Genomic DNA, 23,272 nt, shown 5'->3' with positions numbered 1-23,272 from the left:
CCCATGCCCTGCTCCCCTACCCACTCACTCCCACTTCTTGGCCCTGGCGTTCCCCTGTACTGGAGCATATAAAGTTTGCAAGACCAAGGGGCCTCTCTTCCCAATGATGGCTGACTAGGCCATCTTCTACTACATATGCAGCTAGAGACAAGAGCTCTGGGCATACTGGTTAGTTCATATTGTTGTTCCACCTATAGGACTGCAGACCCCTTCAGCTCCTTGGGTACTTTCTCTAGCTCTGCCATTGGGGGCCCTGTGTTCCATCCTATAGATGACTGTGAGCATCTACTTCTGTATTTGCCAGGCACTGACACAGTCTCACAAGAGACAGCTATATCAGGATCCTGTCAGCAAAATCTTGCTGGCATATGCAATGGTGTCTGGGTTTGTTGTCCTTTATTTATTTTTCAATAAATAAATTCAACAAAATGATTACATAGAAAATGAAAAAAAGAGTTAGATGCTTCTAGAATTAATGTGAACTCAGGAGAATTACATGCAGTATATTATAAGGTCTGCATGAAACTACACTGCCTATGGGCCTCAGCTTCCTTACCTGTTGAGTGGAACACATGATCCCAGATACTTCATTGTCTGAGTTACAGTTTCACTATGTAAGCCAACTCCCATAGTATCTTGCACACCATAGAGGCTTAATAAAGGGTAGCTTCAGTACTGCCAAGTAGATAAGGATGCCTGTGAAGTTGGTGTAAAAGAAAACTATGAGTTTTGTGGATTAAAATATCATAGTTCTTGTTGCCACAAATAGCTAAGGCCATCTGTGACTGCATTCTGAGGTCCACGGCAAGAGGACATAATTGGCACATTCGAGGCACCCAAGTTGAGTTTTGTGTTCCGTTTTGAATTGCCATTCTCAAGCACATTGCAAAAAACCAGGTGCCTCTAAAAGGAGTATTGAACAGTTTGGGAAATCACACCATGGGCACAGGAAGTATACAGACTTCACAGCGACTTGACAGCAGCCGTAGATATGTAGGCATCTGCCATGCAAATGGATGTAAACATCTTCAGAGGGTAAATCTGTGACCAAGGAGTGTTTAATACTAGAAATAACAGTGAGTGTTATTAATGACCTGATTATCTTTCTGATAAGCAGTAGTTAAAATATAATCCCAGTATTTATAGACAAGGAAGCTTAAAATTATGATAGTTTACTAAGACCTTGAAGTTATCCAATACAGAACCACATATTGGCTATGTTTTAAATCAAGGATCTGGTCCAGTGGCCTGGGCCTCATAGTTGAATCTGGGACCAAACAACATGCAGTTGTTCTGCAGTAAGTTCATGTTACTGAGCTTAAACACAGGAAGGTGCGGAGTCTCACCATGTAGCTAGCTCTCTCCACGAGTGGGGCAGAGCAATGGTGTGAGCAGATGCTGTTGATGCTTGCTGTTGAGTGTTTGGAAACCCGCTGGGAGTATTGATGCCAAGAGCTTGCTGCTGGCTCTTAGAAACAAACAGAAGAAGAGACAGAACCATCGATTTTATCTTCTTCAGTACAAAATACTGTTAACCAAATGCAGACCTTGGGTTTGATTAAGAACCACAGATCCATCGTATTCCTATTGGTAAGTCATGGTTGTTGACTGGGGTGCAGACGTTCTTCAAAGGGTTATGCTAACCTCAGCTCAGAAGTGCAGGCTACCGGACCATGTGTAGGGTGATGCCTCGTCCTGACAGCTGGATCAGCCAATGAATGGATTTTTAAATGATTATTCAATCTCTTCCAACAGAACCACATTAGCTATGTCCATTGTCACCCTGTATCTTCTCAGTGAATTGGGTTTTCAGTTCAGTAGAAGCTTAGAATTTTCCTACTCATGCGGGCAGATTAGAGCTCTCAACTAACTCAGGTGTAACCTGTTTAATTCACCATCCACCTAATTACTGCAGATGCAGATAAACCAGAGTAACAGGAAAGAATCTGCTTCCAAAAACACAAAAGAGCCAGTATGCAGGGCTCTCTGATGCCCAGGAACGGAGGCACTGCATGGCAGAAATCTTAGAAGCAAACACATGCTCCAGTGGGTTTGAAAAAATCTATGAATTCTAAGAGGAAAAAAAATGATAACATATTCTTTGTGCATTTGGGGTCTGCTTGGAGCAACTTTGAATCCCATTTAGTGGTACAAGAAGATCACCTGTTTCCAAATGAGATCTGAATTCACCAGGTTTTTACACAATTCCATCTTTAAAACCTAGTATTTTTCATTAGAAATGATGGAGACTGGAATCAAGGACATTGTTTTAAAGTGAACCCTCTGTCCTTCAGATAGGTTAACTTTGAAATAGGAACTTAATTGCCAGTCTTTTGCTTTAAAGAACATTAATTGGATATATCTTATTGTGGCAAAAAAATTATGTTTCAAAGGGAGATAACTAAAAAACACCAGACTTTTGTTTTGACAGGTCATTTTTCTCAAAAGGCATACCCAGAAAATAAATTACTTGAGCATATACTTTAAAAAGAATAGAGAACTAATCTTAAAGAACCAGTTAGAATACTTCTTTCTTTCTTTCTTTCTTTCTTTTTTTTATATTCACAAAGGTTATGGACTAAATGAAAGTTTTCCAGTTTGACAGAGAATAATATTCTTACCTGTGGAAGGGAAGCTCCAAGCCCTGTTTTTCTGTTTTGTAAGTGCCTACTACCAGGGAACAAAATATCTACCACATCCCTATTGTTTGGAAACATTTCTTGGCCCTGATGTGTAGTAATTACATTGTATTTTGCAAAGTATGACCAAGGGAATTGAGCGGGGGGGGGGGCAGTAAAGAAAAGTCTAAGTACGCCTGACACCTTTCATTCTAAGTTGGGGACCTTGGGAAGTCCCAAACGATATTATTTTCTACATCTGTAAAGGACAGTGCCTGCCTCTTTGGAACAGGCGGCCAACTGAAGCTATAAGTGACTTAGCAAACAAGTTGGATCATTCCTCTGTCTCTCTGTCCCATCCCTCCCCGCCCCTGCCTGCCCACTTCAATGGTAAATGTGTAAACTTCGTGGTCATTGGTGGGGACGTCATTAAGAATTCCCTCAGCTCCTGGCAGTGGTGGTCCATGCCTTTATCTCTGAGTTTAAGGCCAGTCTGGTTTACAGAGCAAGTTTCAGAATAGTCTGAGCAACACAGAGAAACCCTGTCTCAAAAAGCTAATTAAAAAAAAAATCCTCAGCATAACACAGGAAATCCTTCAAAGTTTATTCTCCACAATGAGGCCCTAAAAAGTATACCAAATAGAAAAATAAAACCAAACCAAACCATACAATGGACTTAGGGATTAAATGTTTGGGACATTTTATATAATTTGCAACACTCTGAAACTCATTTTCTCTAAAGGAACTAACAATTTCAGGAGTCGACTCTGTTTAACTTTGACTACTTTGGTATTTTGAAAATATGATTGACTTTGTCTTCATGATGGCTATTAAAAATCTCCCTCTGTGGGCACATGCCATTAGTCCCAGCACTTGGGAGGCAGAAACAGTTAGATCCCTGTGGATTCTAGGCCAACCTGGTCTATAGAGTGAGTTCCTGAAGTGCCAGAGGTACACAGAGAGACCCTGTTTCAAAAAAAAAAACAATAAAAATAAAAATAAAAACCAAACAAATGAAAACACACCAAAACCAAACAAACTCCTGTGTCTCACAAAACATTACACTTGAGATATGCTTGTTGAATCACGTGGTACCCAGGCTTGCTCCACCACCCTTCACAAACCTAAAAGGAAGAATTTCTAAGAAAAGGATTTCTTCAGATTTAAGTCACTAGTCTTTATACCTATGGAGACAAAGTTTCAGAATGTAGACCAGGCTGGTCTTGAACTTTCAGTGGTCCTACCCTTTCTCCTTCTTACTAGGATTCCGGGCCTTAGGCCACCGCACCTTGTCCTGCTGCATTTCCTTCACTCCTCAGCAATTTCAAATTAATATCCTACCAGCTCAGTAGTGCAAGAAAGGACCTCTCTGCACAAAGCAAAACCTGGCTTGAATTGAGCCAATCTGGGTCATTCATCTATCCTCAAACCAATTTGGGCTGGGAAAAGGATGGGCTGGTACATGGGGAACTGGCTAGGTAAGAAATGGTCTCCCAAAGGAAACAGGGGCTGTTGCTAGAAGAAAGTAGAATGCGTTACAGGTAAAAAAACCAGTCAGGGCGATGTCGGATCAGCTGTTAGATAATAAACTACTCAGTGAGCTTCTCCACCCCATGGTGTGATTCTGAACCAGGGTTCCTAAACAGATATCCACAGAGACCTGCTCTCGGGGATGTGGGGACACTAAAGGTAGCCATAAATCTTTTTCCAGGTTAGGACTCAGAAAGTGGATATGTGCTTGTTAGGGAATTCATGATTCTCAGGCCTTGTCCTTACCTAGCCAGAATCAGGCCCAGTCAGGCATACTATACCGAGGTAATTGAGCTGGCTGGTACTCGTGTGTGTGTGTGTGTGTGTGTGTGTGTGTGTGTGTGTGTGTCTATGTGTGTGTGTGTGTGTGTGTATGTGTATGCATATGTATCTAAATCTGTGTATTTGTGTCTGTGTGTGTCTGTATATCAGTGTATGTTCATCTGTATGTACATGCTATTTATTTGTGTGTATATATCTGGGTATGTACAATCTCACAGTGTATGCACATGTATGTATCAATGTGTCTATGTGTATGTATCTATGGGGTGTGTGTGTGTGTATGTGTATTCCTTTATGCCCTCTCATTGATTTCTGAAGTTCTATTCCCCTGAGAACCAAGAGGAAAGTTCCAAACTTTATTTTTTGGAGAGTTGGCTATTGTGCTGAATACCGCAGAGACTTAGTGTCTTATACAAAGCTCCAGTGCTGATGAGAAGGTAGAAGAAGCAATGCCGTGTGGCAAAAAAGATTGAGCTTTGGAGCAACAAACAAAGCATAGTGCTGCTCTTGCCGTAGAAATGAGAATATACAAAAATCACATATGAAAATAAATCAATTCTTCAAGTAGACACAAAATGAATAGTTGTTATGCTTCCACGTGGTAAAAATGGTACAACCTAGAAGCAGAGAAAAGCATCCTTTATCCACCAATGGATCTGGAGCAGACACTGTTTTCGGTTCATTCATTGTCACGTTGTGTTTGCTGTACTGGGACTCAAGCCCAGGGCCCGTGCACGCTGTACAACCTCTACATAGCTACAACCGCTGCACTGGGAACGCCCATCCCTGCACTGGGAACGCCCATCCCTGCACTGGGAACGCCCATCCCTGCACTGGGAACGCCCATCCTGGAGGACGATTCTCTAACCTCTGCTCCGCCCTCTTGGTTCTGAAATAGTGTTCTGGCTCGGCTAATCTTGTTGTTTACACCAAAGTAAGTAATTCGACATCTCTAACTTTAAAAAGGATCCTGGTTACTCCACAAAACTGAAATGAGAGAAAGACTGTAAGGAGACTGTTTTTCATGGCTGCATAACCCCAGCAATAGAACAGGAATGGCTGCTAAATGCTAGTCTAGTCCTACAAGTGAGCAGATTACTGCGATTTTCAAAGTGGCAGCTTTGATTTGAAGATTCACCTCATTGACTATCTAATTCATTCCTAATGACATAATCATTGGTGAACAGTAAACGCAATTCAGAGGGTCAGAACTCTCCTATTAGTCATTAGCTTTTATATCCGGAGTGCTGTTCTACTGCTGAGCCTTGGGTTTTATTACTTAAAAGAAGAAGAAAGTATGCCCATTTCTAAGGTGATGGTTATTAAAGCGCTGCCACAAACTGTACATGGTTATTACAGCACAAATAGAGAGTTGTTTGAAACGTGCACAATACACATTTAAATCTGTATTACTGAAAATTTTTTCTCACAAATAAAACTCAACTAGAGATAAATTAATTACCTTATTATGCTCCACAAGGAAAACAAGTGTTAGATACCCTGCCGCATTGTTTGTGGTGAGCAATCAATATTTTACTGTCTAACCATATTTAACTTTGCATGCAGATCCAAGTGCCTTTCTACTAGGAATTCTAATACAATACTCTAAGCATAACTCATGGCCTATTCGGGGGAATTAAAGATTCTCTCAAATGCACCACATGAAGGAAGCCATATCTCACCTGCATCTATTTTTCTTATTCATTACCTAATCCTTACCCCCCCCAATCCTCTCTATAGCTCTTTATTTATTTAAACAAACAAAATCAATTTGGACTTTTCTAATAAATATGTATACTTACCTTATTGCAGATTATTAATAAATATTCAAAATGTTATAGTGAGTGCTTTGTAAGAATAAGTTCCTAAAATGTTATATTAATTAAAAAATTGTTCTTGCTTGTAGTAGACCCCTTTAGAACCTTACTTATAGATTCAATTACCTGTAACTAAAATATTGATTCTCTTTCTACATTCTGAGATGGATGGGATTATATCATAGTGTTTGGGTTTCCAATGGGCACCCTGAAAGCTTTTTAAATGTGCCTGAGGAATAGCCAAGTGGTCAATTCAAAAACTCTTCAACTCTGAGGAATGTCTTAGATAGGATTTCTATTGCTGTGATGAAACACCATGACCAAAAGTAAGTTAGGGAGGAAAGGGTTTATTTGGCTTACACTTCCATATCACTGTTCATCATCAAAGGATGTCAGGACAGAAACTCGAGCAGGGCAGGAACCTGGAGGCAGGAGCTGATGCAGAGGCCATGGAGAAGTGCTGCTCACCGACTTGCTCCTCATGGCTTGCTCAGCCTGCTTTCTTGTACAACCTAGGGCCATCAGCTGGCAGATGGCACCACCCACCATGGGCTTGGTAGGCCCTCCTCCATTGATCACTAATTAAGAAAATACCCTATAGGCTTGTCTATAGCCTGATCTTATGAAGGTCTGGTCTCAATTGAGGTTCCCTCCTCTAGCTCATGTCAAGTTGACATAAACCAAGCTAACATGGAGAAGACATATTTTTATGACTGTCTATGGTGTTTTTGTTTTTTACTTAAAATTTATTTTCAAGTCCCCATACATCAAACTGCAACAGAGGGGTGTATTCCTCACTCTTCTCTCTGTGCTGGGTATCCTAGCAGGTTAAAAGTGGGAAGGTTGAGCAGAATCAGCCCCCCATGGAAAGGAAGGCATGGTGACAGCAAGAGGCCACTGAACACACTGTGACCACAGACAGGAAGCAGAGGACAGACAGACAGCAAGTAGAGCAGGCTGTAAGAACTTTCTCCAGTGACCCACTTCCTCCCAAAAGGTCTACAAAACCCCAAAACAATCCCACTAGCTAGGGACCAAGTATTTAAACAAGGAGCCTGTGAGGGACATTTCACACTAGGACGGGTGCATAAGGAAATAGTGGTGAGACATGGAAACTCAGAAATGGGTTTGTATTATTGCTATACACATTTACCTATATAATATATATACAGTTTTGTGTACCATGCATGCTAGGAAAATAGGTAAAGGAAATCTGATTTGTGTGTTATAATCAAGTTACTAGACTTGAGTTACAGTTAAAGAGTAAAAGATAGTGTTTCCAGTACCTTACATGTGATGTTTAAATTCAGTCCATGTTTTCATTCCTTGTCTATGACATTCTCTTTTTCACAAGTTTCAAAGTTAAATATTTTCTAGCAATATATTTCTTGGTCAACTCTATTTTTCTGCATTGATATTAAGTATTCCTAAAACTTAACCTCAGCATTTCAGAGCAAAGAACCTCCCTTCTTCTTTTCAATTTAACTGCACACAACCCTGCCCTTCCTCAGCTGGAGAGACTCCAAAGAAGTAAAAGGCACAGTTTTTGTCTAATGGAGCTGAGTGGACTTGCTACCCAACATTAACAAACTCATTAGCCCGGTCACATTACCAAAACCAAGCAAGTCAGTTGATAGAATGAGCAATGCCTTCATACAATATTAATGATAATATTTTATAATCCTCAGAGGCAAAGATTAACCCATTTATCAATGAGGAGTCCTTTTGCAGATTTTCCCAAAGGCATAGCATTCTCAGTCTATGCCTTTTCAAAAAAAAAAAAAAAAGATTAAGAATACATATATTTTCATTGAGGGGAAAATGTAGAGGTTTGATGGAACAAGAAGTTACGACTCTCTTCTTTTGTCTCAAAAAAATAAAATTAAAAAGTAAACCTTGGTAAAGATTATGCCAGGAAGCCTTCTGGAGTGTCTTGGTCCTGACTAAAGCAATCTTTACAAATATCAGTTTTATCATTAAAACCTAACAAGAATATGTAAAGCTGAGTTCTTTTAAATACTCTCCCACTTGACGATCACAGTTGGGATACAACATAGCGCATGCCTCATGCCACTGGACGTGACTTATCATCCTTTATCTTTCATTTACCAAAACCATGTGTCTCTAGCTGAGCCCACCCTAGTGCAAAGACTGCCATCCTGAGAAGCTGAGGAGAAGATCACACACTGAAGGCCATCCTAAGCAACTTAGAAAGATGAGGCTCTGTGTCCAAAAAATAAAGAAAAATAGAGGGGGGGGGGGAAGAAGAGCAACGGGAATAGAGGGCTGGCAACACAGCTCAGTGGTCAAGTTCTTGCCTAGCAATTTACAAGACCCTAGGTTCAATTCTCAGTACTACAAACAAAACACAGCATCAACTGCAACCTCTTGTCATGTTCTTCCAAAAACCTTTTAACAGCTTACCATATTCTATGGACTTTTCAAAAAACAAAAAACAAAAACAAACAAACAAACAAACAAAAAACAAAAAATCACAAGCCCATACCTTCCTATAAAATCCTTAGTCTACATGTGATAGCAAGTCCTAATATTTTCTTACTAATATCCCAAGTACTGGTTGCCTTTTCCCACTCTGTTTAAGTCCTCGGCTGATGAGTGAAGCGTGGATAGTGTCTGTGAAGTCATGATGAGCTCGACAAAATTGTAATATATGCAACTTGGGTTAATCACTTTCATAAGGTGTAGGCCATACCACAGTTAAGTTTGTATTAATAAGGGCATAACTTGGGCTCTTCATCTAGATGTCCCTCTGCGGCATTTTTTTCCCAGAGAAATGACACACTGTGTGTCCTAATGGTTTGAAAGTGCACAAGTGTGAAAGCCCAGCTCATTTGGCAGAGGTCATGAAAAAATTAACACTTTTAAAAAAAAACTTAATTTAATATATTTTTTTACTTATTCACTTTACGTCCTGCTCACAGACCCTTCCCAGTCACGTCCCCTATGAGCAGTTGAAAGCCCTTCTGGGTATCCCCCGCCCCCATCCTGTCACTTTAAGTCTCTGGGAGGCTAAGTGCTTCCTCTCCCACTGAGGTCATACAAGGCAGTCCAGCTAGAAGAACATACCCCACATATGGGCAACAGCTTTTGGAATATCTCCCACTCCAGTGATTCAGGGCCCACATGAAGGTCAAGCTGCACATCTGCTACATATGAGGGGGGAAGCCTATGACCAGCCCATGTATGCTCTTTGGTTGGTGGTTCAGACCCTGAAAGCCCCAAGGGTCCAGGTTAATTGATTCTGTTGGTCTTCCTGGGAGTTCCTATTGGTGCCCCCAATCCTTCCTCTTGTTCTTCCATAACAGTCCCTAAGCTCCATCCACTGTTTGGCTGTGGGTGTCTACATCTGTCTGAGTCAGCTGCTGGGTGGAGCCTCACAGAGGACAACACAAAGCTAAACTTCTGAAACCAGAATTGTGGCTTTAAAAAAGGAAGAATCAGAGATAAAAGATATTCTTACAATTACAAAGCATGACCAAACTGTAAGAGAAATTAAGCAGAAAATAGAAACAAAACAAAACAAAACAAACAAACAAAAGCAAATTTGCAGAGCTAGCAGAATAAAACAAAATTAGTAGCCACAAAATTTAGGTTTCAGATTGTCAAAGATAATACTTTAAATTTTTTTAAAAGTATTCCTAGCTTGCCTGAAATTGAAGAAGAATCACAGGAAATCTATGGGCTCTAGACTAATGATCATAACAGAGTATTTCTTTAAAGTTAATAGAACTGATCTTGAACCAAACAATCATTGAAGCTTAAGGGATACATTTTTAGAGAAAATGTGTATGGCCATTAATCATTTGAAGAGAGGAAAAGCAGAAACCAGACACAAAGGTCGAGAGTAGAGTCCTGGGAGCCTTGTCTCCAAGACAGGATAGAGGGAATGTGCCTCGTAACAGGAGGGCTGCATGACAGAAAGGGACCCAGGAGTTCACAGATAGACAGGAAGTTAGGGCATGCAAGGAAAGTCTCTTAAAGAAGCACTTCCTGTTGGGAGAAAAATTAATAATTAAATCTGAGCATATATTTATTTCGTCGTGGCTGGGGAGAGACAGTATATTAGGAACTGAAAACAAATGGTTGTATAAGAAAAGAATGATTTAACATGAAAGAATTAGCACAAGGCATGATTTTGATCAGTGGCTCTCCACCTTCCTAGTGCTGAGACTCCTTAACACCTCATGCTGTGGTGACCCTTCCAAGCATAAGATGATTTTTTGTTGCTACTTCATAACTGTAATTTTGCCATTGTTATGACTTGTAACGTACATATCTGTTATGCAGATGGTCCTAGGTGACCCCTGTGAAATGGTCACAACCCACAGGTTGAAGACCTCTGACTTTGAACACTTAAGGCAGGAAAGCAAGCTAAAATGGAAGGACTATGTGGGTAACTGAATTTCTAGTATGCCACTGAGACTCTGCCTTCAACGGTCACTCACACATCCTCTGGCTGTTGGTAACATCGAATGCTCACCCTTCCAGTCTTTAACATTTCCTTTTAAAATTTTATGATTCAATTAAAATATAATTACATAATTTTTCCTCTCTCTAATCCTTTTCATTTGTATTCTTTAATTATTATTATTACATATAATATATGCAAATAAATATATAAATGCGTCCCGCTGAGCCCATGTAGCTGTGCTTGTACACATATATTTTAGGCCTGATCATTTGTTATATTCCCTCAGCCTCAGAGAACTGTCTGGCCAGGTATTTCGTTCCTGGTAGGATTATCTACAGCCTTAGTTAGGAACAGTTACCAGCCTCTCCTCTGCCAACCTTTTCATTGCCTTAAAACCTCGTCTTCCCCTCTCCCCATCAATATGCTTGTACCCCCAGTGCTTTCCTAAGCACTTCCTAAGTGTCTTAAATCGGGCTCCTTGACAACAGAGTTTGAGATGGAGAACACCATGGGAAGCACTCTTGGGAGACTCACTCAAAGAGAGCTTAAAAAGTGTGGGTAAAGACTCACAAAAAGCTACCTAACTGGAGTATTCTGCACACCTTGTAGGCAGTGCACCCAGAGTCTCCTTACTCCCACCAATCACTGCTTATATAACCCCAGGGAAGCCTTGTGAATCTAGCAACTTTCTTGTGGGTTCTTTCTTTTTTTCTTTTACCGTGTTTGTTTGTTTGATGGTTTCATGTATTAATATAACAAACTTCAGTAATTTTCATCTCCACGCCCCCATCCTCTCTCCTCCCTCCTTCCCTCTCTCCAGCTGCCACAGTTCTCAGTAAGTTCCCTTCTGTACCAGTTGTGTGGCCCATGCCATGGAGTTTTTTTAGTTACTTGGCTCCCACCAATAGTAGGGGGTTATACAGTGGAGCATGGATAAAGACTATGTATGCCACTGAAGAAAACCACACTCCATCCTGCAAGAGTTAATTGCCAATATTTCTTCTGGGAGAGTTGGGGTTTGGGAAACATGTCCCCATCAAGAGTTCTTGTAACTTTCTTGTGTTTTGTGACCATTTCTATCTCAGTGAGTGAATGTCTTTGTGCTCAATAGTTTTATTGTCACCTTGGCACAAACTAAAGTCATATGATCGGCAGAAACTTCAACTAAAAAAATACCTTGATAAGATCAGGTTGTATGCAGGCCTTAAGCCATTTATTAGTGATTGATGACTCAAGAGCCCAGGCCATTGTGGGTAGTGCCTTCCCTGGACTGATGGTCTATAAGAAAACAGGCTGAGCAAGCCATGGGGAGCAAGCCAGTAAGCAACGCTCCTCCATGGCATCTTCATCAGCTCCTCCCTCCAGGTTCTGGCCCTAAGTTCTTGTCCTGACTTCCTCCAGTAATGGTCTACGTTGTAGAAGTTTAAGTCAAATAAACTCTTTCCTCCTCAATTTGATTTTGGTCATGGTGTTTCATCACTGCAATAGTAACCCTAACTAAGGCAGTATAGATTGAGGGAAACAGTTACACAGCACATAGGAGAAAGGCAAGAAAAGGCACGTGAGAGGCTCGAGAGTGAAGAGATCTAAATGCTCCACAGCAGAAGGTGCTCAAAGCCAGTATGGCCTAGGTAAATCAATCTCTATGCCTTCATTTGATTACAAAACTTGAGAGTTTTGTAAGAACATTAAGATAGTAGCTATGTGAATGCTTCGATGCTTTGAAATGAGGCTCAAGTATAAATACTATTAATAGACTTCAGTTCAGTGTTTTAGCATGGCTGCAGTTGTCCTAGTACAGTTGTGTCCAACCATATTACAAAAACTAAAACCCTCCATCCTGTGAGACCAGCGGCCAGTAGAGGAGGGATGAGACTCAAGAGTTGTCACCTGGGAATGTCATCCACTCAACCAAATCCACTGTGAATTCATGTGAGTTTCTATTGCTGAGATTGGGAGAGGAGAGACAAGAGAGCAGAAATTGGGGCAAGAAGAGCTGACAGGGAAGAAAGATCTGCCATGGAGCTCCTTAGCAAGATGGCCCAATCTCCCTGCTTTGTGCTATTACCCAAAGTTTACAGAGACTTGTCATCTACTGTTGCCAGGAGGAGGATGCAGCACTTCAGAAAATGTACACTTTTCTCAGAGTATTGGTGATGCTCTGCAGAAAAGTGTTACATGTGGAGAGCAGCCCAGGTGTGGCCACCGAGGCAATGAGCCATCACAAAAGAGGGGCTCTAAGCAGAAGAAGCCAAAGGACAGAAGAAAAAAACAGGAGATCTATGGTACTGGTCACAAACGATATGGGCCTCCTGGTGAGGGCTGGATTGTTCCCTACAGAGGTCTGTCTTAGAACAGACACCATGACCAAAACAACTCTCATAAGGACAGCATTTAATTGGGGATGGCTTACAGGTTCAAAGGTTTAGTCCATTATCATCAAGGCAGGAACATGGCACCATCGAAGGAACAAGGCAGGCATGATGCAGGCAGAGCTGAGAGTTCTACATCTTCATCTGAAGGCTTCTAGCAGAATACTGGCTTCCAGGCAGCTAGAATGAGGGTCTTAAAGCCTACACCCACAATGACACACCTACTCCAACAGGGCCACATCTTCTAATAGTGTCACTTCCTGAGCCCAGCATATACAAACCATCACATTCCACTCCCTGGCCCCATAAGCTTGTTTAAACATGAATGCAAAATATATTTAGCCCAACTTCAAAAGTCCCCATAGTCTATAGCATTCTCAACAATGTTAAAAGTCCAAGGTTCAAAATCTTTTCTGAGATTTATCCAATGACTTAAATGTAATCCCCAAAGCAAGACAGGAAACCAGCTAGGCAAATTCCAAACTCTGCATCTCCATGTCTGATTTCAAGGAGGTTTTCAGATCTCCAACTCCTTTTACATCTTTGTTGACTACAGCAAACTTCCTTCTCCAGGACTGGTTCCACTCGATTAGCAGCTTTCCTCAGCAGATAGCCCATAGCTCTGGCATCTCAAACATTGTGGTATCTCCAAGGCAATTTCAATGTTACAGATTCTTGTTTCACACATGATCTTCTGGGCTCCTCCAAAAAGTTGGTTTCTCTTCTCCAGCTCTGCCCTCTCTAGCACTCTAAGCTCAAGTTGATCCACTCTCCTGCCTGTGCTGTTCTTGATGATCATCCTATGGTACTAGCATCTCCAATACATTAGGGTCTTCTGCTGCAACTAGACTTCACCAATAGCCTCTCATAGGCTCTCTTCATGGTGCCAGGCCTGAAATCATTTTCATGACTCCTTCAGTCCTGGGACATCAACTGCAAACTGAGGCTATACCTTCACCAATGGCCTTTCATGACCTCTCACAGTGCCAAGCCTCAGATGGTCTTCATGACCCCTTCATGCCTTCAAACCCCGAACCACCTGTGTCACTCTTACACATTACCAAGTACATCTGCAGCACAAGGTACAACCTTGGCTATCTCTGGAACACAACTTCTTTGTGCTCTCAGAAAATACTTCCCAGAAGATTTCACCTTAGTGATGCTGGTCTCTTCCTAAACACCACTAATTTCTTAGCTCCAGCTAACAAGCATCAATTGTCTCAGTAATCCCTTCTATTTTGGACTCTAAAGCCAGAGCCACATGGCCAAAGCTGCTGATCTGCTACTTTCTGGGGCTGGAACATGGCCCCCTTGTTCTATTAATTATCACTAGCTTTCTGTTTTCCAACTCCTTCACTGCCTAAGCTTAGTTGTCCTGGAATTCACTCTGTAGACTGACTTTGAACTCAGAGTTCTGCATGCCTCTCTCCTAAATACTGGGATTAAAGGTGTGGTTCACCAAGCCTGGATTTAAGCTTTTTTTTTTTCCACCTAGAACTTGCTCTGTTCTAGGCTGACCTTGAACTCAGAGATCTGCTTGTCTTTGCCTCCTGGAATTAAAAGTTTGTACTACCATGCCTGGACCTAAACTTAACTAGGTGGGATCCCGCCCCAAGGTCATTACTTCCTTAGTCCAACCTAATTTCCTTGAACACAGGATTCAGCCCTATTTTACTTCCTGGTGCCCCATTAATTGTTGAACCATATATTTTATATTTTTCCTTTCTAAGTTTGCTACACTTGTTCAAAATGCTCTTCATGAGACTTAACCAGAGAACAAAGTCTCTGCTGTTTTTGTTTGTTTGTTTGTTTGTTTGTTTTTTTAGATTTCCTTTTTCAATGTAATTAATATAAATCTCTTTACCCTAGCCTCAGCTAGATTCTTTCCTCAAGGGCAAAAAGAAGCCACACTCTTCACCAAAACTCCACAAAAACAATCTCTAAGCCACATTTTGAAAGTCTCCACTGAAACCTCTTGGGCCTGGTCCGCACAGTTCAAATCGCTCCCAATAACCAAGTCTTTTATATTCCTATTAGGATAGCATCTTAAGCCCCACTTAAAGCATTCCACTGCTTTCCAAATCCAAAGTCTCCAAATCTACTTTCTTCCAAACAAAACCATGGTGAAACCTATCACAGCAATACCCCAGTCCCTGGTACCAACTTCTGTCCTAGGGTTTTACTGCTGTGAACAGACACCATGACCAAGACAACCCACATAAGGACAACATTTAATTGGGGCTGGCTTACAGGTTCAGAGGTTCAGTCCATCATCATCAAGGCAGGAACATGGCAGCGCCCAGGCAGGCATGGTGCAGGAGGAGCTGAGAGTTTTACATTTTCATCTGAAGGCTGCTAGCAGAATACTGGCTTCCAGGCAGCTAGAATGAGGGTCTTAAAACCCACACCCACAGTGACACATCTACTCTAACATGGCCATACCTTCTAATAGTGCCACTCCCGGGGCCGAGTCTATACAAACAATCACAAGGTTTCACTTTTAACAGATTAGAGGAAGCTGAGAAAATTGTGTGTGATTACAGTTAACACCAAACCACCTCTGTCAGGATTCATGTGCCCTGGGGAAGTAAATAACCATTGTTGTTGACCAGATAATAGCAATCTCTGGGGGAAGAATGTCCTTCATTTCTTAGTCATCATTGTCTACCCCTATTGTCTGTGAATAGTGTGAATAAGTGTTGACTGAATGAATAAGTGACTAAGCATGGGACTCCTTCATCCTACCATATTTCCTTGAAATTAGCACATGAAAGATGTGACGGTAAAGCCTTGCAAATGGTAAGTCAGATTCACAATCAGTGAATAACAACTGAATGAAACAAAAAATCTAAAGCTTTCTGGAAGATTCCAGAAGCTCTCAAACTTCCATGAGTGTCATCTGTAAACATATCTAAAAAACTCCCCCTGGAATCATAATAGTTTCCATCTGTAAGATCTCCTTGGGGTGGTAAATGTCATATGTTACCATCCCCTGGGTGAATAGCATATCCCCCCCTGTGCCTGTCTGTCTAAAACTCTGCAGCCTGTTATTTGTCATCGAGAGTGTCTTTCCACAGGCGTGATCTGTGTGTTCACATTCTCTAATCATTCTGTGTCTGCCCTGAGCGGCACTAAACTCGAATCGGCTTCCCTGGCTCAGCCGTGCTGTTCTTCCTGACTTTGCTGAGAACAACATGCTTTGACCCAAGTCATTAAGGTTATAAATCACAACATGCAAAATCTTACCATCTAGCCACGTTCCCTCCAAAGGCAGAGGGCACATCAAATGGTTTATTTTTTATTGTAATTAAAATCATTGTCCCAAGTAAAACTGCCAACTAGATTTCCCATATCATTCTTGGCTGGACCCCAGAATTCATTAAGACTTGAGTCTCCTCTACTCAAAAGGCCCAGAATGATACATAATCAAATGGATGAAAGTTTAGGGTTCGTTTTTAGAGGTATAAGTTTGCTGATAATTATAAAAAACAACATGAAGTACCTTTGAAGTAAAATACCATGGATTTTTAAACTGAGAAAAATCCTGTTTATTTCATCCTCTTGCATATACCTTGGCAAGAGTATTCTGATTTCATCCAATAAACGTGGCTCGGCCCATTTCTTTCAACTGACTTTCTTTCTTTTCCTTCTAAATTTCCCTAAGTATAGCATGATACTGGCATTGTAGGCTGAAATATTATCTATTTTTCTCATCTCCTATAAGCTGTTTATCATTTGCTTCTCAATGTCAGACAAAATATTAATCTTCTAAAAACAGATTACACTCTAAGATGTTTTACATCTAAGAGATCCATCAAGACTTTCCCCACAATTCGTTAATGGAATAGAGAGCAGTCAGGTAAGCACCCCGGGTACTGTAGTAATTGCTCGCACTGCCTTCAGCAAAGCCGGCAGAGCATCCCAGGCATCTAGGAAGCCCTTTTGTTTCATAAATTATTGAAATTTTTCAGGACCCTTTGCGTGAGCCAGAGATTGTCTTAGAGTGTTTAGCATCAGTAACAATGAAAACTGGCATGACAACATCTTAAGAATCTCAAATATCCTCAAATATCATGTAGTGAATCCTGGCTGCTTCTCATCAAAGAACTACTAAAAATGAGAACACTCTCCCCCAACACATATACTGTATTCTCTCTCTCTCTCTCTCTCTCTCTCTCTCTCTCTCTCTCTCTCTCACACACACACACACACACACACACACACACATACACCATGACATTACCTTTAAGGCAATTCTGTCTTCTTCTTACAAATATAGCTGAAATTTTAACTTTCAATATACTTGCATGCAATAGCTATAAGACAAATTATGTGACCATATTATACATCGTGAATGATGGCAGCTAGTGTATTGGGCAATGGAAGATACTGCTCAATAAGAGCTTTTTATTAGCAAAATAGATAAGGCCTTATCAAAAGAAGTGAACTTAGCCTTATTTCCAGTCATCTTTCGTCTTCCAGCTGCTCAGACCAAAATTCTTGGGATCTTCCTTTCTCTCTCTCTCTCTCTCTCTCTCTCTCTCTCTCTTTCTTCTTTCTCTCTCTCTTTCTCCTTCCCTCCCTCTGTTCCTTCCTTCCTTCCTTCCTTCCTTCCTTCCTTCCTTCCTTCTTTCGTTCTTTTTTCCCACATCCACACCCAACTATTAACAGCTCTGATAGCTCTGATTTAGTAAGGTCACAATCAAAAAGACTCAGCCTACCTAGTCCAAGCTTGTCTTAGTTTGCTTTCTGTTGTTGTGGTAAAGACCACAACGTGGGGAGGTAAGGGTGTATTTGGCTAATAAGTCACAATCCATCATCGAGGGAAGCCAGAAACCTTGATGCAGAAACTGAGGCAGAGACCATGGAGGAATTCTGCTTCTCATGGGGGTTTGCTCCTCATTGCTTGCTTTCTTATACCATGCAGGACTCCCTGCCCAGGAGTAGCACCATCCACAATGAGCTCTGCCCTCCTACATCAATAATTAATCAAGGAAATGCTCCCATATAGTTCTATACAGGCCAATCTGTCAGAGATAGTTTCTCAGTTGGTATCCTAGCTGTGTGAAGCTGACAAAAATGTAAACGGCACAGAGCTGATCTCTCAGATTTCTCCTTCAATATTCTGTCATCTTCTCTCCATCAAAAGTCTCAATGCCCTTTTAAAAAGAGTAATCACCCATAAGCTCTAGTAGGGAAGGTATTGATGTTGTTTTGCTATACGGATATGTTATCAAACTGCCATCTAAATACTTAGGCTTATAGCCATAGATTAGTGCTGTGCTCAACGTTGGTCAGCAAGCTTCTTTTGCAGTGGGCAGCAGTCAAGGCAGAGACTCATAACTGGTGGAAGTGCTGAGACAGGAAATAGCTGTTGAGTGCCTGGCCATCAGTAAGACATTTATATCACAACCCAGCCCTCTCACCAAGGATCAGAGAACAGTGTAGAAGAGCCAGATAGATAGATTAGATTAGATAGATAGATAGATAGATAGATAGATAGATAATTTTTTTAAAAAATGGAAAAGCTAGAGGGTGGAGAGGAGTCCTATGAAACGCCATCATCTGTACATGTTGCAATCATGAATACATTGCAGCTATGGTGACCTTCACAAGCTCAAGCCAGTAAGATTGTCAATATTTTAGCAGATAGCATTAAATGAACAATGATCCCTGAGTCTTGGAGAAGAAGTTTCTCCCTAATTGGTGCTTTCAGGAAACCCTTCGTGGATACACTCCTAGGTATGTCTCCTAGTCGATTCCACATACTTTCAAGATGACAATCAAGATTAACTAACACACAGTAAAATACTGACCCAGTAACTTCCCAGAGAGACCATGTAACACAAACCCCAAGTGAAATGCCTTAGTTGTTCACTAAGAAATAAGAGATAGGAAGAAATGAACATATATTACTCTGTCTTTCACCCACTGATAGTTTTGAAATTCACATATCTATACACTCTCTCTGCAATTGTGCTCAGTGTCTGGATGTTACAGTCTGGATAGTGAATGTCCAGTCTCATGTGTTTAAGTGGCTCTGCAGGGTTGTTCTGAGGACTAAATGCTACCACAAAGATTAACACACATGTGTCAGCCTTTGATACTGTTGGGAGGCTATGAAAACTTCAGGAGGCAGAGTCCAACAGAAGAGAATCAGCTTACTGGAGTGTGCCCTTGAAAGAAATTTTGAGACCAAAGACACCATCTTTCTCCTTTTTCCTCATGGCCACCAAATGTGAGCAGCTTTCTTCATCATTGTTCACAATACTTATTTTGTCACAGGCCGAGGAGTCAGAGAAGCAACCACTTAGAGGTTAAAAACTCTGCAGCCATAGGCTAAAATACCTTTTTTCCTCTTTTACACTTTTTATCTTAGTTATCTGTCACAACAAAAAGCTGACTATGAGCTATGCAGTCAGCTTTTATCTGAGGCTATAACCAATTCAAAAATTCATCACCTTTTATTTGCTCTCCTGGTTTCTCTGCTGTTTTATTTTTTCCCTCATTTGGTTGTCCTGGGGTTGTAACCTACAAAAATACTGGGATATACTTCATGTTTTAGCTCTGTGTTCTAGAGACTCAAAAGTACACAGTCATTCCCCCACACACATTCTGACTCTCACACATACTCACACACACTCACAGACACACATAATCACACACATACACACACACACTCACCTTTTCCCTCCCTCTCTAGACAAGACCTACTTAGACTTTGGGCTTATTTTAGGGGTCATGGCCCCTTCTCTCTATATAACATCCTAAAACAGCCTGTGTATGCCTTGACACCCACATCCCTTCCACAACAAAACTCCTACTAATCTTTGTAGTAATGCTCTTCACAGAGAGCACATGGTGTGCCCAGCTTTGTGGTGGCATTTAGTCCTCACAACCACCCTGCAGAGCATCCAAACAGTGTAAACACTCATTCCTACTGAAGTATAAGCAGCTGACTCTTAGCCTTTGGAGTTTTCTGGATGAAGTCGATCCCATCAACAGAAATGAGTCACTCCATCATACTTTCATGTATTGCGTCCCACTCGACCAGCAAGAAAGACGCAACAAACCGGAATCTTCTGCGGCAAAAGCTTTATTGCTTACTTCTTCAGGAAGACCCTGAACCGGGAAAATAGCGCTGCTTATATAGCCCGCAGCATGACGTTTCAGCACCTGATATGGCGTGACAGCTCATGATTCGTTGCTCGTCCATCACCCCACTACTATGTCCCGAGAATGGGCAGTGACTAGGAGTGAATTCACTCTCGCACCTGCGTACAAGGCTTGTTTACTAGTTAGGCACAGCGGAGGCCAGTGCCATCTTATAATGGCGATTGCTCGCAGCATGCCCGGCTCTCCTCAGCGATTGCTTGCAGCACGCACGTGATTGCTCGCGGCATGGCTCTCCACATCATGCATCAAGGAGCATGGGGCTCCATGGGGCAGGCAGGACTCTGCCCTTCCTCATGCTCCTCAATTCACAGCCCCACACAAACCACTGACTTGTAGCTTTGGAAGTAGCTTGCCATTGCTTCAAGAGTATGTGTAATTCAAAGCCCCCTGAGATCAGACAAGTCTTTTATTTCTTGGGTATTCTATGTTTGCTTCTGAACTTGATTCCAGCCTCTGTTTGTTGAACCCACTCATGCTAGTGTATTCACTTTCTCTGTATATAATTGTGTCTAAAGAAACAAGGCATCCAAACGCAGAGGGGACCCAGACTCCTTCAACTTTCTTGCATATTTGATGAATTGCAGTTCAAGATATCCACGTAAAAGTGAAGTTACACATTATATAACCGACTGTTAGCTACACTAACCCTGGCCAAAAAAAAAAAAAAAAAAAAAAAAAAGAATGCCTGTCCTAAGATATGCCCTATACCACACTATGTGCTCTCTGTGAAGAGCATTACTACAAAGATTAGTAGGCCTTTTGCTGTGGGAAGGGATGTGGGTGTCTATGAGGATGTGTGTGGTGGACTCAGGGCTCAAGGCATACACAGGCTGTTTTAGAATGTTACATAGAGAGAAGGGGCATGACCCCTAAAATAAGCCCGAAGTCTAAGTAGGTCTTGTCTATAAGATGTCTATAAAGAAACCATGAATAGAAGAGAATAAAAAGACCCCAAACTCAGTAAGGCAGCATTCTCCCCCCACCCCTACCCACATGCAAGTCACTTATGCCTTACTTGTAAACAGGCCGAGTTGAGAGGCATTTTTACCTCCTTGGTGTTGCTGATACAGGCCAGATTAAACCAGAGGAAAAGCAGATGAAGGCAGGTTTATTGGGAGGCCGCTCTCTGATGGGTTCACTGATCTCACAGATGGAGGTCAGTAAAGTCATGCACCCAGAGTACAGCAGGGGGCGGTATAGAGCTTCTGCAGGAGGGTTAACATGTCGGCCAGGAGGTGAGATTGTGTCCATGCATGGTCAAAAACTGAGGCCCTGGACGGGCACAAAAGCTTTCTTTCTGTGGGCGGGGCTGGGGGAAAGATGACAGATGGGGTTTCCCAGCTTGTGTTGGGATTAGTATTCGTATTATTTTCTTGTTCTAAGACATTGTCTCATGTTGACCTCAAACTTCCGATGTAGCTGAGGTTCGTCTGGAACTCCTGAGCTTCCTGCCTCCACTTCCCAAGTTCTGGGACCACAGTCAGATGCTACCATGTCTGACTAAATTCTCCATGTGTTGTATTATTGCAACAAAAACTAGTGAGAGCCATCTGTGAAAACAAACCAGAAATGACCTAATGACCTCATTTCAACCTAATACTAGTGACCAACAAAAGAAAAAAAAAGAAGAAGGTTCAAAAAGAATTTTACATTATTCTAAAGATCATTTAAATATATGGACTTATATACATTTTCACTAGTACTAATAATGACTTCATTGCCTATATAGATTGTGTCTTGACATATTGGTTAATGGTATATAAAGTATACAGATGATGGTAATGATAACATGATATTATAATTAATAAAATATTTAACAAATAAATATCTAAAACACAGAGGCCTGTGCTGTTTTCCCATGATTAAGCAATATTCAATCTTTTAAAAAAAAAAATTATACCCAACATGTAAAGAAACAGTTGCGCTGTTATGTTGAGACAGGGTTTCGCTATAACGCTCAGACTGGCCTTGAACTCTTGAACTTGTGACTTTCCTGCCCCTGTGTTCAAAGGGTTGGGGTTACTAGTGTGAGTCACCAGGTTGAATATAGAGTTCGTTCTGAGCAGCAAAGCACAAAAGGAGAAGTATGGCTACAGGAACCCTAATTTCTTCTGCTTTGCTGACCGGTGACACATGTAAAAATGATCAGATAGGCATAAGGCAAAAGAACACCTTAGTCGGGATTTTTTTTTTTTTTTTTGGTCGTTTTTCGAGACAGGGTTTCTCTGTGTAGCCCTGGCTGTCCTGGAACTCACTTTGTAGACCAGGCTGGCCTGGAACTCAGAAATCTGCCTACCTCTGCCTCCGGAGTGCTGGGATTAAAGGCATGCGCCACCACGCCCGGCTCTTAGTCGAGATTTTAAAAAACCAATCTAAAATTCTTTCCAAAAAATTTACTGGAATTTGAACCCATTTCATGAGAGATATAGAAAACAGTCCCAACATTTTGGGAAAGATGTGACAAATCACAGGACATTACAAAAACTTGATACATAATTTGTATGAAAGTACAGTCATTTCTGGTTTGTTTCCACGGAGAGCACTCACTAGTTTTTGTTGCAATAATACAACACATAAAGAGTTAAGCCAGGCATGGTAGCATCTGACTGTGGTCCCAGACCTTGGGAGGTGGAGGCAGGAGACTCAGGAGTTCCAGACCAACCTCAGCTACATAGGAAGTTTGAGGCCAACATGAGACCATGTCTCAAAACAAGAAAATACAGTAATACAGATACTAACAATAAATGAAATTTTTCATTTTATTAAATAAAGTTTTAAAATGTGGATAAAATGTAATTTCAACTAGTATTTGGTGGTAAAACTGTTAGGGCCAAGTTTTTGTTGTTGTTGTTGTTGTTTTGGTTTGGTTTGGTTTGTTTGATAAAAATTATAAGGATTTTAGCTAAGCTTTCTGAGAGCTCTCAGGCTTCATTCAACATTCACTCTGCTGCATGAGGTCAAGCATCAGCAGCTAAGGAGTTGGAGCTGGGAGTACATAAAATCCTTCTGGACACCATTGGTACACTCAACTTTAGTTTTTAAACA

The sequence above is a fragment of the Mus musculus genome, chromosome 17 (genome assembly GCF_000001635.26).
Source record: "Mus musculus strain C57BL/6J chromosome 17, GRCm38.p6 C57BL/6J".
Classification (NCBI taxonomy): Eukaryota; Metazoa; Chordata; class Mammalia; order Rodentia; family Muridae; genus Mus; species Mus musculus.
The sequence above is the reverse complement of the archived record's forward strand: the minus strand, read 5'-3'. Positions refer to the sequence as shown.